This window comes from Salmo salar, chromosome ssa10, assembly GCF_905237065.1.
Source record: "Salmo salar chromosome ssa10, Ssal_v3.1, whole genome shotgun sequence".
Classification (NCBI taxonomy): domain Eukaryota; kingdom Metazoa; phylum Chordata; class Actinopteri; order Salmoniformes; family Salmonidae; genus Salmo; species Salmo salar.
In genome coordinates, this window is record NC_059451.1 from 22,029,628 (window position 1) to 22,044,024 (window position 14,397).

Here is a 14,397-nt window from a genome sequence, read left to right on the forward strand (position 1 = left end):
TTTTAGTTTTTGTTGGTCACTAGAATATTTGAAAGTAAGTAAGACTCTTTACCAATAAGTTGTACCAATCCAACCATTTGGCCAATAAATGTACCTTAGTTGTGTGAAACTGGGCCCTCTTATATGTCCCTTTGCATTTCCCAAATGCTCCCTTTGAATATCTCTTGCGTCATTTGGGGTCTATTGCTTTCTTTTCAGGTTGCTGAGGAAACCACTCCTTATTTGTTCGTGCCATGACCTCTGACCTCAGACACGTGTGGTTGGACTCCGCTCTGAAAAGATGATGGTAGACCACTCTCTATGTGGTAGGCCTCTCTCCGTGCTTCTACATCTGCATTGCTTTCTGTTTGGAGGTTTTAGGCTGGGTTTCTGTATAAGCTCTTTGTGACATCTGCTGATGTAAAATGGGCTTCATAAATACATTGATTTGGTTCACCTTCTAGGTCGCCCTAAACAGCTGGTGAGGAGTTGGATGGAGGGAGATAAAGAGTGGTAGAGATGGAGTGGTAGATTGAGTAGGTAAGCATCATAGAGAATGGTCCCTATATGCTTTTCTTGACCTACTCTCTCAAATGTTCTTTTATTAGCCCTGTCAGATTGTAATTTTCCCAACTGTAAACACACAGAACGGGCTTAATTAAGAATTTTTGAAAGGGGATACAGTAAAGTCCGGAAACATTAGGTTGATGCAACCGGGTGTCGTAAAGATTGATTGAGACAAAGAGGATGGAAGGACAGGGAGAAACAGTTTGTGGAAGGAGGGGGGTCAGGAGTGGTATATGATACAATGGAGGTATATTCTTGTGTTGCTCCGGGCAGGGCTCAGAAATGGGCTTGCAAAGATAGGGAGAAACGATTTTTAATGCATTAACAGCCTGCTTGTGTAGGGCAATAACAAGGACAAGATCCGCGCTAAAATGTTTGACATCCTGCACAGAGATCAATGGATCCTGGCTCTGCGCATTAACAGGGCACACACACCTAGGCCCATGTATCCGCCTCGGATACCGGTCTAGATAACACACACACATGAACCCCAACCATGAGAGGGCAAGAAACATGTGGGCGCACAGGTTTATTGTATGCAAACCTGGGGGCAAAATGGAAAAATAAGACTACATATATTTATAGGCCCTACCTATGGATATGGATTTGGATAGACTGCTGAAATTATAATGGAGAATGAAGCTGGAAACCAATCAGTCTGAACCTTCACTGCATAAATAGGCAACCAGAAATAATAATAAGCACATCCATTGTTCCCTCTGGACCTTAAGGTTCCATTCAATACATTATTTACAGCTGCATTTTTACTGAGGTATGGGGCCTCTCTCACAGGGAGACTTACTTATAGACCAGGGCTCTAACCACTTACCAATGCCTTACCAATGGCTCCTGTGGACCTGGGTTACCAGCTGGTCCTGTCCACCACAGCCAGTATACCCACTGAAACTGAGGAGGTAGCCTACATGCCCCCTCAATGTAATCCATTTGTATGGTAAAGATATACTCTTTCTTTCCACACAAAATGAATTGATGATCAGTGCCCCCTTTATAAAATGTTGGTGTGCCTCTGCTATCCACTCCTCCAGTGTCGGGTGTACGGTTATAGGACCTGGTCAACGTGTTCTGTGTGTGTGGAACTATTCCCTAAGTGTGTCTGTGTATCCCCTGGGGTTCCCGGCACTCTTGCACCCAGGACAGCAGTACAAATCCCTAGACTAGATGTGCTTGCAGTGCTTTAAAACACTGCTGGATGGATCTGAAAGCCTTTAAACAGAGATCCCCACACACAAGCTGCTGTGGCCTTAAAAGCCTGCATCGCTTTGTAGTAGATTCAGCTCAGATCCAAGAGACAACTTCTGGGAAAGCCAGTCTGTCTGATCTCTGTTCAGACAGAGTGCATACTGGAAGGAGAGGCTTCAGCTCTGCCATTCTCCCCTCGTTTCAAACAGACTATTTGTCATCTCTGAAATAGAGCATTTGAAAAAATTCAACCTGCAGCCAGCCCCCACCCCGACTCCCTCCTATTTTCACTCTCAATTCCCCTGACTACGGCCAGCTACGATCAATAGCCTATTGATCAGCTCTCTCCATTTCCATTACACACAAGTGCCAAAAGAGCCAGCCATTCACAGCACTAAAACATATTTGGTGAGCATTTGCCATTGTAAGGCCTGTCGAATGTTCTTTCATATCACAAAATGTATGTAGACAGTAGGCTATAATGGTACATATTTCTACATATTGTACATGTTCACTCCCTGTGCTGTTGGACGGTACAATGGAGAAAAACTCAACCAACTTAGTGGGATTACTATTGTGTTGTAATGTACAGTACCATGATGTTTCAACAGGCTAAAGTACAGTCATACAAAAGGTGGGAGCATCACCAGACACAGACTAATCCTTTCCCCTTTTTTCCTGCTAGTTAATTTATCTCCCCCTCCCACTCTCCTTCTCTCTTTCTCCTCTCGCTCTCTATAGACAATGCTACGGGCAAAATCAATACTCTCCAGAAAAAAAGGCATATTTTTAGCCCCTTATTATATGAGCTGTAAGACGAAAACATGTTTGTGGGAAAGGCAGAAACAGCATGTCGGCTTATAAAGGAGAGGAGGAGAGCGAGGAGAGAGACAAAAGAAGGTGAAGAAGAGTGAGAGTGATGGTGAGGATGGAAGCGATAGTCTAATGGAGATGAATCAAACGAAGGTGGAGATAACAGGATGCGACTGTAAGAAAATGGCCGATGCCCCGAGCAGAGTCTTGGCTGCATGGGAGGAGGAGAGGGTGGGCTATCTGGGCGGGGCAAGCAGAAACGGTGACCATATGATACTTGATGATATTGTCAAATGTTTCCAGTAACTCGTGTGCTTCGTGATATCAATGGACTCAACAAACACATTAATTCTTATTAGATGTATCTGAATATTTTGTCAACTAGATATTGTTCTCTGACCATAGACGGCTTCTTATACAGTCGTTTCCCACTCCAACTTTGCAAGTACTACACAGGGCACTCTGTAGCTCTGTGTATTTAGCGCTCACTCTATTCCATCCAGCTCAGTAACAATTCTCCTGCCAATGGCTTTCTGATTGACTCTCCCCTGGCCATAGTAGGGTTAACCTCTATGCTGCTGTCTGTCAGTCTCCCTCCCACCTGCCTCCCCATTGGCCAGGGAGCCTCTGTTGATCAAACGATAAGTCCTCCAATTGGACAGATGAGCTCCAGGGGAAGGCAGGAATTGATTTATCGGTGGTATTAGGGGATCAATTAATCCCCATTGTGTGTGCCAGCACAGATAGTCGGCCGTGTCTTATTTGGTATGGCTTGTTTTCTGCTCAGGCAAGATAAGAGTCTGCCATCACTTCCTTCTATGAACAACAAATCAAACCGCATGGAATGGTGGGGTGACGGCATGCAGCAGGTCCTCCCCAAGGCAACCAATGCTTAGCTAGTCACAATAAAGAAAGCCCATCAATAACAAAGACTTCCACAGAGAACAAATGCTTCCCATTCCCAGGCTGAAATGTCAGTGACACTAGGATGGAAATTACATGTACATATATATCAAGCTTGAATATTTATTTGGTAAATCAGAAATCAGCAAATCACATATGGCAAAGGATGATTCTCAGGAGATGTTTGATGAGTTAGGTGCTAATTTTTGGTTATATCAGATACTATATGACTGAAACTCATATGATCTTTCTGTTGCTATTACTCTCTCTTTCTCTGTCACACAGACACACAAACAGCACCACAATCATTACCAGCACACTGAAAGACAAACAGGGTTGGTGGGGGGAGTAAGTTAAATGTGGATGGGCAGAAAGAGAAAGACAGAAAAGGAGGAATGGGGTTCAGTGATGTGTTGACTACCTGGAGAAGAGGGTGAAAAGGATGGCTAAGGGGGAGTGGGATGGGAGTGAGCGCTAATTCCTACTTTTCAGTTTAAATAAAGATTGGAGCTGGATAAAAGCCATTAAGGGAGAAATCAGACAGGGCATGCTATGTAGGACAAGAGCTGACTGCAGGGAGGTGAGTGGAGAGATCAATACTCAGTCGATGCGCTCAACACCAAGCTCTGCACAGACACACATACACTGGGGGAGATGTGCTACTGCTGGGCATGAGTAATTGTGTGTGTGTGTGTGTGTGTGTGTGTGTGTGTGTGTGTGTGTGTGTGTGTGTGTGTGTGTGTGTGTGTGTGTGTGTGTGTGTGTGTGTGTGTGTGTGTGTGTGTGTGTGTGTGTGTGTGTGTGTGTGTGTGTGTGTGTGTGTGTGTGTGTGTGTGTGTGTGATAGAAAGACTGAGACAGTATAACATTTAAAATGATAAGCTCTCTCATGAATTGGTGAATATTCAACATAGGGAGGGTGAACAGATTATAATTTGTAGTGGTAAACGTATGAAAGTGTAATATTTGATAAGAGATTGATAGGCGGACAGGTTTAGAGATGATTTATTTGCCAAGGCAAGATACTGTTAAGAAAGCTATATTTCTCAAAGGATCATCTCGAACCCCTCTCTGCAACTCAAAGCAGGAATATGACTGCAATCACTCTGCATTTTGCCTTTCTCTCCTCTCCCCCTCTCCTCTTTCTCTGGGTCACTCTCTCTCTCTCTCTCTCTCTCTCTCTCTCTCTCTCTCTGCTCTCACTCTCTCTGTAGAATTGATCGACTATGCCTTCTCAATCCATCTCTCCCTCTGTCGCTTAGCAACCAGTGCTCTATCGGGTGTGGAGGTTGGTCGTTTTAGAATGGGGGGGGGGGTTAACAGCTTATTGTACATTGGTGAGCTTGTTGATATTGATGAATATTAGGATAACCTTTCCAATTTCTTTATTTCATGGAATAGCCTTACTTCTATAGTATTTTGCTTGACTGTTATGACAGGTCTATCCATGATGCCATGTAACTTTACACAACTGCCATAACAGTACCAAATGTAGCCTATACTGTATATTACAGGGGAACAGTAAACACATAATGAGCGACAACTTTGACAGTGTGATTTTCTGTCCATTTTATGAGACTGTGAATCAACAAAAAAAAATCCTATCCAGTCTGTGATGTCACTGCTCTTATTAAGCATTGATATTGTTTCTTTCATAAAGTGTTTTGGTGAAAGAAAGAAAAACCTATGGATAATATTTAGAAATAAAGTGCAAGTTTGGAATCTCTTTATTCAATAATATCCAGCAAGTATTTAGTATCTGGTAAATAAGAGAGTAATTAGGGCTCTATTCAATCCGCATTGCAGAAGTTCGACTTTACAACTTTAAAGGCAATGTTCCCACTTTAGCAGTGACTGCATTCACGGTAAACGCTGCATATGTCGGCTCAATCTGAAAATGACCTTTACATTTCTATCATTTCTATGGCGGTACAGATTGAATAGAGCCCTTTAAGAGTGTGAAAAGGCTGTGTGGTATGAGGGGGACTTAAGGATAGAGAGAATACTCTAGGAACATTCATATCAGGAGGGAGGTGCACGTTATCAGCTGACTATGACTGAGATAGACATGGCAACTGTAATTACATTTCAAGTCTAATCGGTAACAAACAAAGGTCTCAGTCTTCACTATCCCCCTGTGAGATAATAACCATCATTATACACAACAAAAGTGTCCATTGGAAAATTGTTAGAAACTGGATGCAGCCTCCAGTTCATTTCCTTATAAGCTTAATAATGACATCATTTTCATACAAAACCACCTACGTTTGGTGATGATTTATAAAAAAGCAAGATGTTACAAAATAGTTTAATTTGTGAGTTATGCAGTAATTTTGAGTTTTACTTTCAACCTGGAATATAATATTACAGATGATGGGTTCCTCCATGGGTTCATAAAACCTATTACCTTCCTTAGTAAAGAATGTGACATTAATTGCACAATCCCTGACAAATCCGATATCATATGAATGTAGCCTATCATGTGCAGGGAAATGGGATGTGTTGTTTTGGAACATAGCATCAACTTTATTTATTTTTTTACTCATCAGAAACAGGGGCAAAATGAAGTTAGACCTGGGATGATTCAATCAATCCACCCAATAAGATCGATGCTCTAGATAAGGATGTCGATGATGACATGCTATCGGCCTATCCCAACAGGGCTGTGGTTACTTAATACAAATATATTTAAAAACTAACATTTTAAAAGAGTTTTCACAAATCAATGTATATATCCTGCATATCCCTTATAGCAACAGTCCCGACTGATGGGAGTGCAATCAAAAATGCTTGTTCGATGTTCAGTGGCTCAAGCGGACTCAAACTCACATGCATAGTAAAAGTACCAAAAAATTCAAAAATGCTATATTTTTCGAATTCGGCTGGCATAGCTCACATAGCAGAGGAAGAATATATCTGAAGTGTCGACAGGCGGCTAAATATTGGTTACATCATCAGTCATTACAAGTAGTCAGTAGACTAGTCAACAGTAAGACACATTCTAGATATCACAACTGTATTTGTAAAATAACATCCATGTTCATCTTATTATAGCCTTCTCGTACATGCCCTTCACAAATTCGAAATAGTCAACAATCAGATTAACACACTTTGATGATTTAAAAAGTATTCCGTTCGGGCCAATGAAATCATTATATGTAGGCTATTTCTATATGCGTATTATTATTTATGCTTATGTCGTATCTACATGATGTAATAAGCGACCCCCTTATACATTTCAGTGTTAGGCGAAAGGAAAAAGAGTACACATGTTTTATTATGCTGTTATAACGCCTTATTTTTGTTATTATCAAATTAACTATGTTATTATTATTATTAAAAAATGTGCCATTATATAATTTACCATTAAATACGAATTAAGGTAGGAATACAAAAAAACAATGTTTTCAAAATAAAATATTTTATTTCAGGTTGTGTTTAATTTGTTAAGTGTAGCCCACAGTGGATGTTTATGTTTTCCCTCTAAGCAATTCATCTTAAAAATGAAACTCCTCTCTGATCTGGCTGATTAATACGATGCCAATAAACATCCCTGGCATGGCTAAATATATAGATTATCGATAGATTCACAGCTGTAAAGAATAATTACTTTTCTTGTTGTTTTTGGGGCAACCGAAAACTTTTACTGCCCCACCTTACATTACTTAGTGTATATCTTAGGCTACGTCATATAAGTAAATGATGCATACATGTAAAATCCAAGTTGCATAATTCGAGTAAAACCAACCATAGTGTCCCTAAGCATTCTAGGCCCTATACTGCCTGCCAATTGATCAGAATTCGGGATAGAGCGATATGGCACCAGTGCTATTGTTCACCGCAAATCCTCTATTGCAGGACGCTTTCAAATGCAAATGTAACTAAATAATAATCTATGGCAACAGACTAATATTTCTTAACAAACAACGCAAACGCTTTACAAACACTGAAATTCAATGAGAGCAAGTGGAGCTTTCACACATGTACAAATTCAACTATTATGCAATGGTAGAAATGTAGAAAAACTAAATATTTTCAAGACATGATCCTTTAAGCCACATTATTTTACAAGTAAAAAACAACATTACTTAAAATAAAACTTGAGCATGGACAATATAGATGATAAAACATAAGCCTATAATATTGATTAGTTGAGTGTCCCTGCAGAGGGACAGGCCTGTTGTTTTGAAGGTAAAACATTAGCGTTGGTCCAAGCCTAGGTGCCGATGTGTGTGAGAGAGATGGAAAGAGAATGGTTATCCGGGGAAGCAGTTGTCAATGTGTTTCATTTGTCGCACGTTGTGTATGAGGACATTCCAGCACAATACAGAAATGCAAAACAGATAGCTAGTTTGAAATAATACAAAATAGCCAACTAAAATAAACTAGGCCTATTATAAATTATTATGACATTTCAGAAGCAGGACACATGACATAATGCTACACATACACTGAGTATAAAAAACATGAAGAACACCTTATCTTTCCATGACATAGACTAACATGGTGAATCCAGGAGAAAACTATGATCCCTTATTGATGTCACTTGTTAAATCCACTTCAATCAGTGTAGATGAAGGAGAGGAGACAGGGAATCCTTTTCCTGCAGTCAAATTACCTAGTGGCCTCATGGGTGGAATGTAATTAATATTTTTCATAATTTCATAATTTATTTAAAAAATATATGTTAGACAGCCAAAAATCCTGTGTTTCTATGTCAAACAGTTTTGTTATATTTCAGTCTTCTGTGATGTATATAAAGTGTAATATTGGGATGCAAACTCAACATTGAATACATTTCAACTATATATCTGACATAGTACAGGTGTCTTCGTTTTTAAAGCCCATAACCATGTGTGTGAGGTGTACACTTTTGTTTCAAAGTAGATTTGTTTACAACTACCAAGAACGCTGATTTAGCCAACTGCAGTAAAAGGTTAAAGAAGGACTTTTAAGCCTTGAGACATGGATTGTGTATGTGGCCATTCAGAGGGTGAATGGGCAAGACAATATTTAAGTGCCTTTGAAAGGGGAATGGTAGTAGGTGCCAGGCGCAGGACTGGCTTAATGCAGGAGTTTACCAGGGCTGAAGCCCCTGGGCCCAGGAGGCAACAAAAAATATATATAAATAAAGGAACTATATCCAGTATACAATTATATATTACACACACACATATATATATATATATATAGAGAGAGAGAGAGAGAGAGAGAGAGAGAGAGAGAGAGAGAGTTGAAGTCGGAAGTTTACATACACCTGAGCCAAATACATTTAAACTCAGTTTTTCACAATTCCTGACATTTAATCCTACTAAAAATGCCCTGTCTTAGGTCAGTTAGGATCACCACTTTATTTTAAGAATGTGAAATGTCAGAATAATAGTAGAGAGAATGGTTTATTTCAGCTTTTATTTCTTTCATTGCATTCCCAGTGGGTCAGAAGTTTATATACACTCAATTAGTATTTGGTAGCGTTGACTTTAAATTGTTTAACTTGGGTCAAACGTTTCGGGAAGCCTTCCACAAGCTTCCCACAATAAGTTGGGTGAATTATGGCCCATTCCTCCTGACGGAGCTGGTGTAACTGAGTCAGGTTTGTAGGCCTCCTTGCTCACACACGCTTTTTCAGTTCTGCCCACACATTTTCTATAGGATTGAGGTCAGGGCTTTGTGATGGCCACTCCAATAAGTGCACCAGTCCCTCCTACAGCAAAGCACCAACGCAACATGATGCTGCCACCACAGTGCTTCACGGTTGGGATGGTGTTCTTCGGCTTGTAAGCATCCCCCTTTTTCCTCCATACATAACGATGGTCATTATGGCCAAACAGTTCTATTTTTGTTTCATCAGACCAGAGGACATTCTCCAAAAATTGCAATCTTTGTCCCCATGTGCAGGTGCAAACCGTAGTCTGGCTTTTTTAATGGTGGTTTTGGAGCAGTGGCTTCTTCCTTGCTGAGCGGCCTTTCAGGTTATGTGGATATAGGACTCGTTTGACTGTGGATATAGATACTTTTGTACCTGTTTCCTCCAGCATCTTCACAAGGTCCTTTGCTGTTGTTCTGGGACTGATTTGCACTTTCGCACCAAAGTACGTTCATCTCTAGGAGACAGAACGCGTCTCCTTCCTGACAGGTATGATAGCTGCGTGGTCCCATGGTGTTTATACTTGCGTACTATTATTTGTACAGATGAACGTGGTACAATCAAATTTCAAATTTCAAAATACAATCACAGGAAAAACATACTGTTTGCAAAACAAATGCCTACAGCTGAAAAGAGAAGACTAATCTGCCTGTAGAACCAATATTAAAAAAAAAATCTTAACAACTCCCATTTTTTTTTAGAACAGAAACACTGTTTTTCAAAGTACCTCGTCTTGAGACAGGTTATTGCCAAGACGGGCACATCGGCCAAGCCTATGGCTTCATCTTCATCATTAGGTGAGTCAGTGTGCCATTGGAAATTGTATTTAGTAGCCGACTGTAGTCTATATATATACAATACCCGTCAAAGTTTGGACACACCTACTCATTCAAGGGTTTTTCTTTATTTTTACTATTTTCTACATTGTAGAATAATAGTGAAGCCAATAAACTATGAAATAACACATGGAATCATATAGTGGAGGCCAGGTCATCTGATGCAGCACTCCATCACTCTCCTTCATGGTCAAATAGCCCTTACACAGCCTAGAGGTGTGTTGTGTCATTGTCCTGTTGAAAAACAAATGATCGCGCAAACCAGATGGGATGGCGTATTGCTGCAGAATGATGTGGTAACCATGCTGGTTAAAATGAAGTGTGCCTTGAATTCTAAATAAATCACAGACAGTGTCACCAGCAAAGTACCCCCACACCATCACACCTCCTCCTCCATGCTTCACAGTGGGAACCACACTTTCGAAGATCATCCGTTCACCTACTCTGTGTCTCACAAAGACAAGACAGTTGGAACCAAAAATCTCAAATTTGGACTCATCAGACCAAAGGACAGATTTCCACAGGGTGGCAGGTAGCCTAATGTGTAGAGCATTGGGCCAGTAACCAAACGGTTGCAGGATTGAATCCCCAAGCTGACAATGTAAAAATCTGTTGTTCTGCCCCTGAACAAGGCAGTTAATCCACTGTTCCCTGGTAGGCAGTCATTGTAAATAAGAATTTGTTCTTAACTGACTTGCCTAGTTAAATAAAGGTTAAATAATATTGCTCATGTTTCTTGGCCCAAGCAAGTCTCTTCTTGTTATTGGTGTCCTTTAGTACTGGTTTCCTTGCAGCAATTCGACCATGAAGGCCTGATTCATGCAGTCTCCTCTGAACAGTTGATGTTGAGATGTGTCTGTTACTTGAACTCTGTGAAGCATTTATTTGGGCTGCAATTTCTGAGGCTGGTAACTCTAATTAACTTATCCTCTGCAGCAGAGGTTACTCTGGGTCTTCCTTTCCTGTGGTGGTCCTCATGAGAGCCAGTTTCATCATACCACTTGATGGTTTTTGCGACTGCACTTGAAGAAACTTTCAAAGTTCTTGAAATGTTCCAGATTGACTGACCTTCGTGTCTTAAAGTAATGATGGACTGTTGTTTCTCTTTGCTTATTTGAGCTGTTCTTCCCATAATATGGACTTGGTATTTTACCCAGTAAGGCTATCTTCTGTATACCACCACTACGTTGTCACAACAACACTGATTGGCTCAAATGCATTAAGAAGGAAAGAAATTCCACAAATGAACTTTTAACTGTTAATTGAAATGCATTCCAGGCATTTCTCTCATGAAGCTGGTTGAGAGAATGCCAAGTGTGTGCAAAGCTGTCATCAAGGCAAAGGGTGGCTACTTTGAAGAATCTCAAATATAAAATATATTTTTATTTGTTGAACACTTTTTTGGTTTCTACATGATTCCATATGTGTTATTTCATAGTTTTGATGTCTTCTCTATTATTCTACAATGTAGAAAATAGTACAAATAAAGAAAAACCCTGGAATGAGTAGGTGTGTCCAAAGTTTTGACTGGTACTGTACACATTGCCTACTAATATTGTACAATCTGTGTGTCGCTTCATTGACCTGGCTATTGTTTGTTTGAATTCAAGACCAGATTGATCTCAGTTTGTCAGTGTCAGAGTAGCCACTCATTTCTGTAATTTGTGTGGTATTAAAAAAAAGATTCAGCTAATGTCATATAGCATGTAGTTGACGTTGAAACGCATGAAATCCGTTTTTTAAAAGGCAATTGTTTTCCTGATCCTGCTAACAAATGTTCCACATGTGTGGAAATCCTATATTTCCATGTGTGGAAATATATATATAAAAATACAAAGCCCTGGGGCCTATGATTTCTTAATCCGGCCCTGGCCAGGCGCACCGCTTTGTGTCAAGAACTGCAACGCTGCTAAGTTTGTATCAAGAATGGTCCACCACCCAAAGGATATCCAGCCAACTTGACACAACTGTGGGAAGGATTGGCGTCAACATGGGCCAGAATCCCTGTGAAACGCTTTCGACACCTTGTAGAGTCCATGTACCGACAGATTGAGACTGTTCTGAAAGGGGGGGTGAAACTAAACGGTGTTCCTAATGTTCAGTGTATACGAGATCATTGATATGTGACCCATATTGATGGTAGTGATACACACACACACACACACACACACACACACACACACACACACACACACACACACACACACACACACACACACACACACACACACACACACACACACACACACACACACACACACACACACACACACACACACACACTAAGTTTTATAGACACACACAGACTTACTTAAAGTAGAGCTAGTCATACAACCGAGTTTCTGAGTTTCTCACACCCAAGGCCACCTAGCGTCTGATGCTCTGTGGCATTGCAGAGTGCTCCATCCCGCTGACTTGCTCAGAGGACTGATCAATGCGACATTACTAAACACCGGTACTTAACTATTGCCAATAGCCAGATTCAAGTAAATATACTTTAGAATACATTAGCGTGATCCATCAGCGATGGAGTCTTTCAAGAAGCCATGAAAAGATTAGTCTGTCTCTATATCGAGTGATTTTTTTAAAGACTCGAAAAAATAGAGTTTGTGTGAGGACTTGTACGAATTCTCTTTCATTGGTTTCAAACAGCTAATGTGGTCAGGAATTTTATGTAGGCCTAATACAGTACAAGCAAGAAAACAAATGTTCAAATCTATTTGAGGAAACAAAAACAAAAACCTATTTCAATATTAATTTTCGTACTATTTATTTGTGTATAAAAACACTATATTCCAATATTTTTCCAAACGACATGCAAACTTTGTAAACTAATTATTTTAACATGTTATTACAAAAACAGGTGCACTAAATTTGTCATTTGTGAATACACAAATCAATCATCCCCAGTCCTTAATATAATAACAGTAATAATAATAATAAGACGATGAAATCCGTTAAAAAGTGTTCATATTAGCATTAGTGTATTAGTCTATTCCAAAAATAAAAACTGGTGGAGATGTTAACAACAAAAACCTCGAAACATGATAGTAAATTCAAAGGTCACATAAAACGTTTTTGAAATAATATAGACTAATATTTCTCATATTTGTGAAGGTCTAACAGAGAGCCAGAGAATAAGTCCTTATATTTTTTGATGACGAAACTCGTTTGGTAAGGCTGTTCTACTTAACAACAGGTGCTACAAAAAAGAATAGTATAAGGCACCATGCATATCTCACAGAAGGAGATGAAAGCTGTTTATTTCCTACCAGTCTGCGTCTGTAAGTCTGTTATTAACCGGAGTATGTAGGCGGTAGCAGCACCAGCGTGGCTGAGTAAAGTCGATGCCAGTGTGGTGCTGAAGCCACCGACCCACCCGCTGTTAATAATGTGAAATAAATGTCTGGGCCCCGCGCATCGCCCTTCTCACACCGCATATATCGACAACGTTAATATTTCATATTGTATTTGCCATAGGATATGCTTATTTGGACATTCGAAAACCGTAGATTAAAATACAAATTAAAACCAAGCTCTAGGCCAATTCATATAGATTTTGAAGAATGGGAGGGGGAGGGGGGGGGGGCGGGGGGGCATCGTTTGCATGCAAATATGAACTATGCACACAAGCTGCAGTTGCATGAAATAACTTGGCCAACACTATTTAACATTATTTAACCAAAGCAAAATATATGGACATGTCCTTATTAAAACCAAGTGTGCGTGTGTCCAAAAGATCATTCGATTATATTATGTTAAATAAGCTACTATTGATGGCCCAGAACACAGTGTTTTCAACAGCTTTTGAAAACCAAACTACAGTAACAACTAAGTTTAACATCGATTTGAAACGAGAGGGTATAACGAACAAGAAACGGGACAGTGTTATTCCGACCATTAGCCTAAAATCACATTTTGGTGATTTAAAAACTATAAAACTATACACTATAAAAACTTTAATCTTGAGTTTTGATGTGTATTACACCCGTGTGAATTACCAGCGAAGGAGGACGAAAGTTAACATATATCACAGAGCCGACCAATAAGGTTCACTGCGCGGAGCTGACGGATTCGCTGCAGGGTCGAGTAATTCATTTTCGATAAAAGTGGTTGCAGGGATCAATAGAGGGACATTAACCCACGCGAACACTGTTGTTTCCCTGATGCCACCGGTAGCATCATCGACTGGCGAATAGCAAGGCACTATTTTACAATCAGGGGACTCATAAAGTGGGGTTTGCTAGGGCTAGGCCTACCTAGCACCTAATCATAATTTACCTTCATTAAAGTACAGGCCTAACTTGGGTAGAACTATAATTTTTCACAACATTTTGTCCGTTCTGAAGTGTATGCAAAATAACTACATAATATCCTCATACAGCAGGCGTAATATCTGCAAAACAAGTCAAAATTGTTTAGGCGGGCCAATACACCTACTTATTATAACACA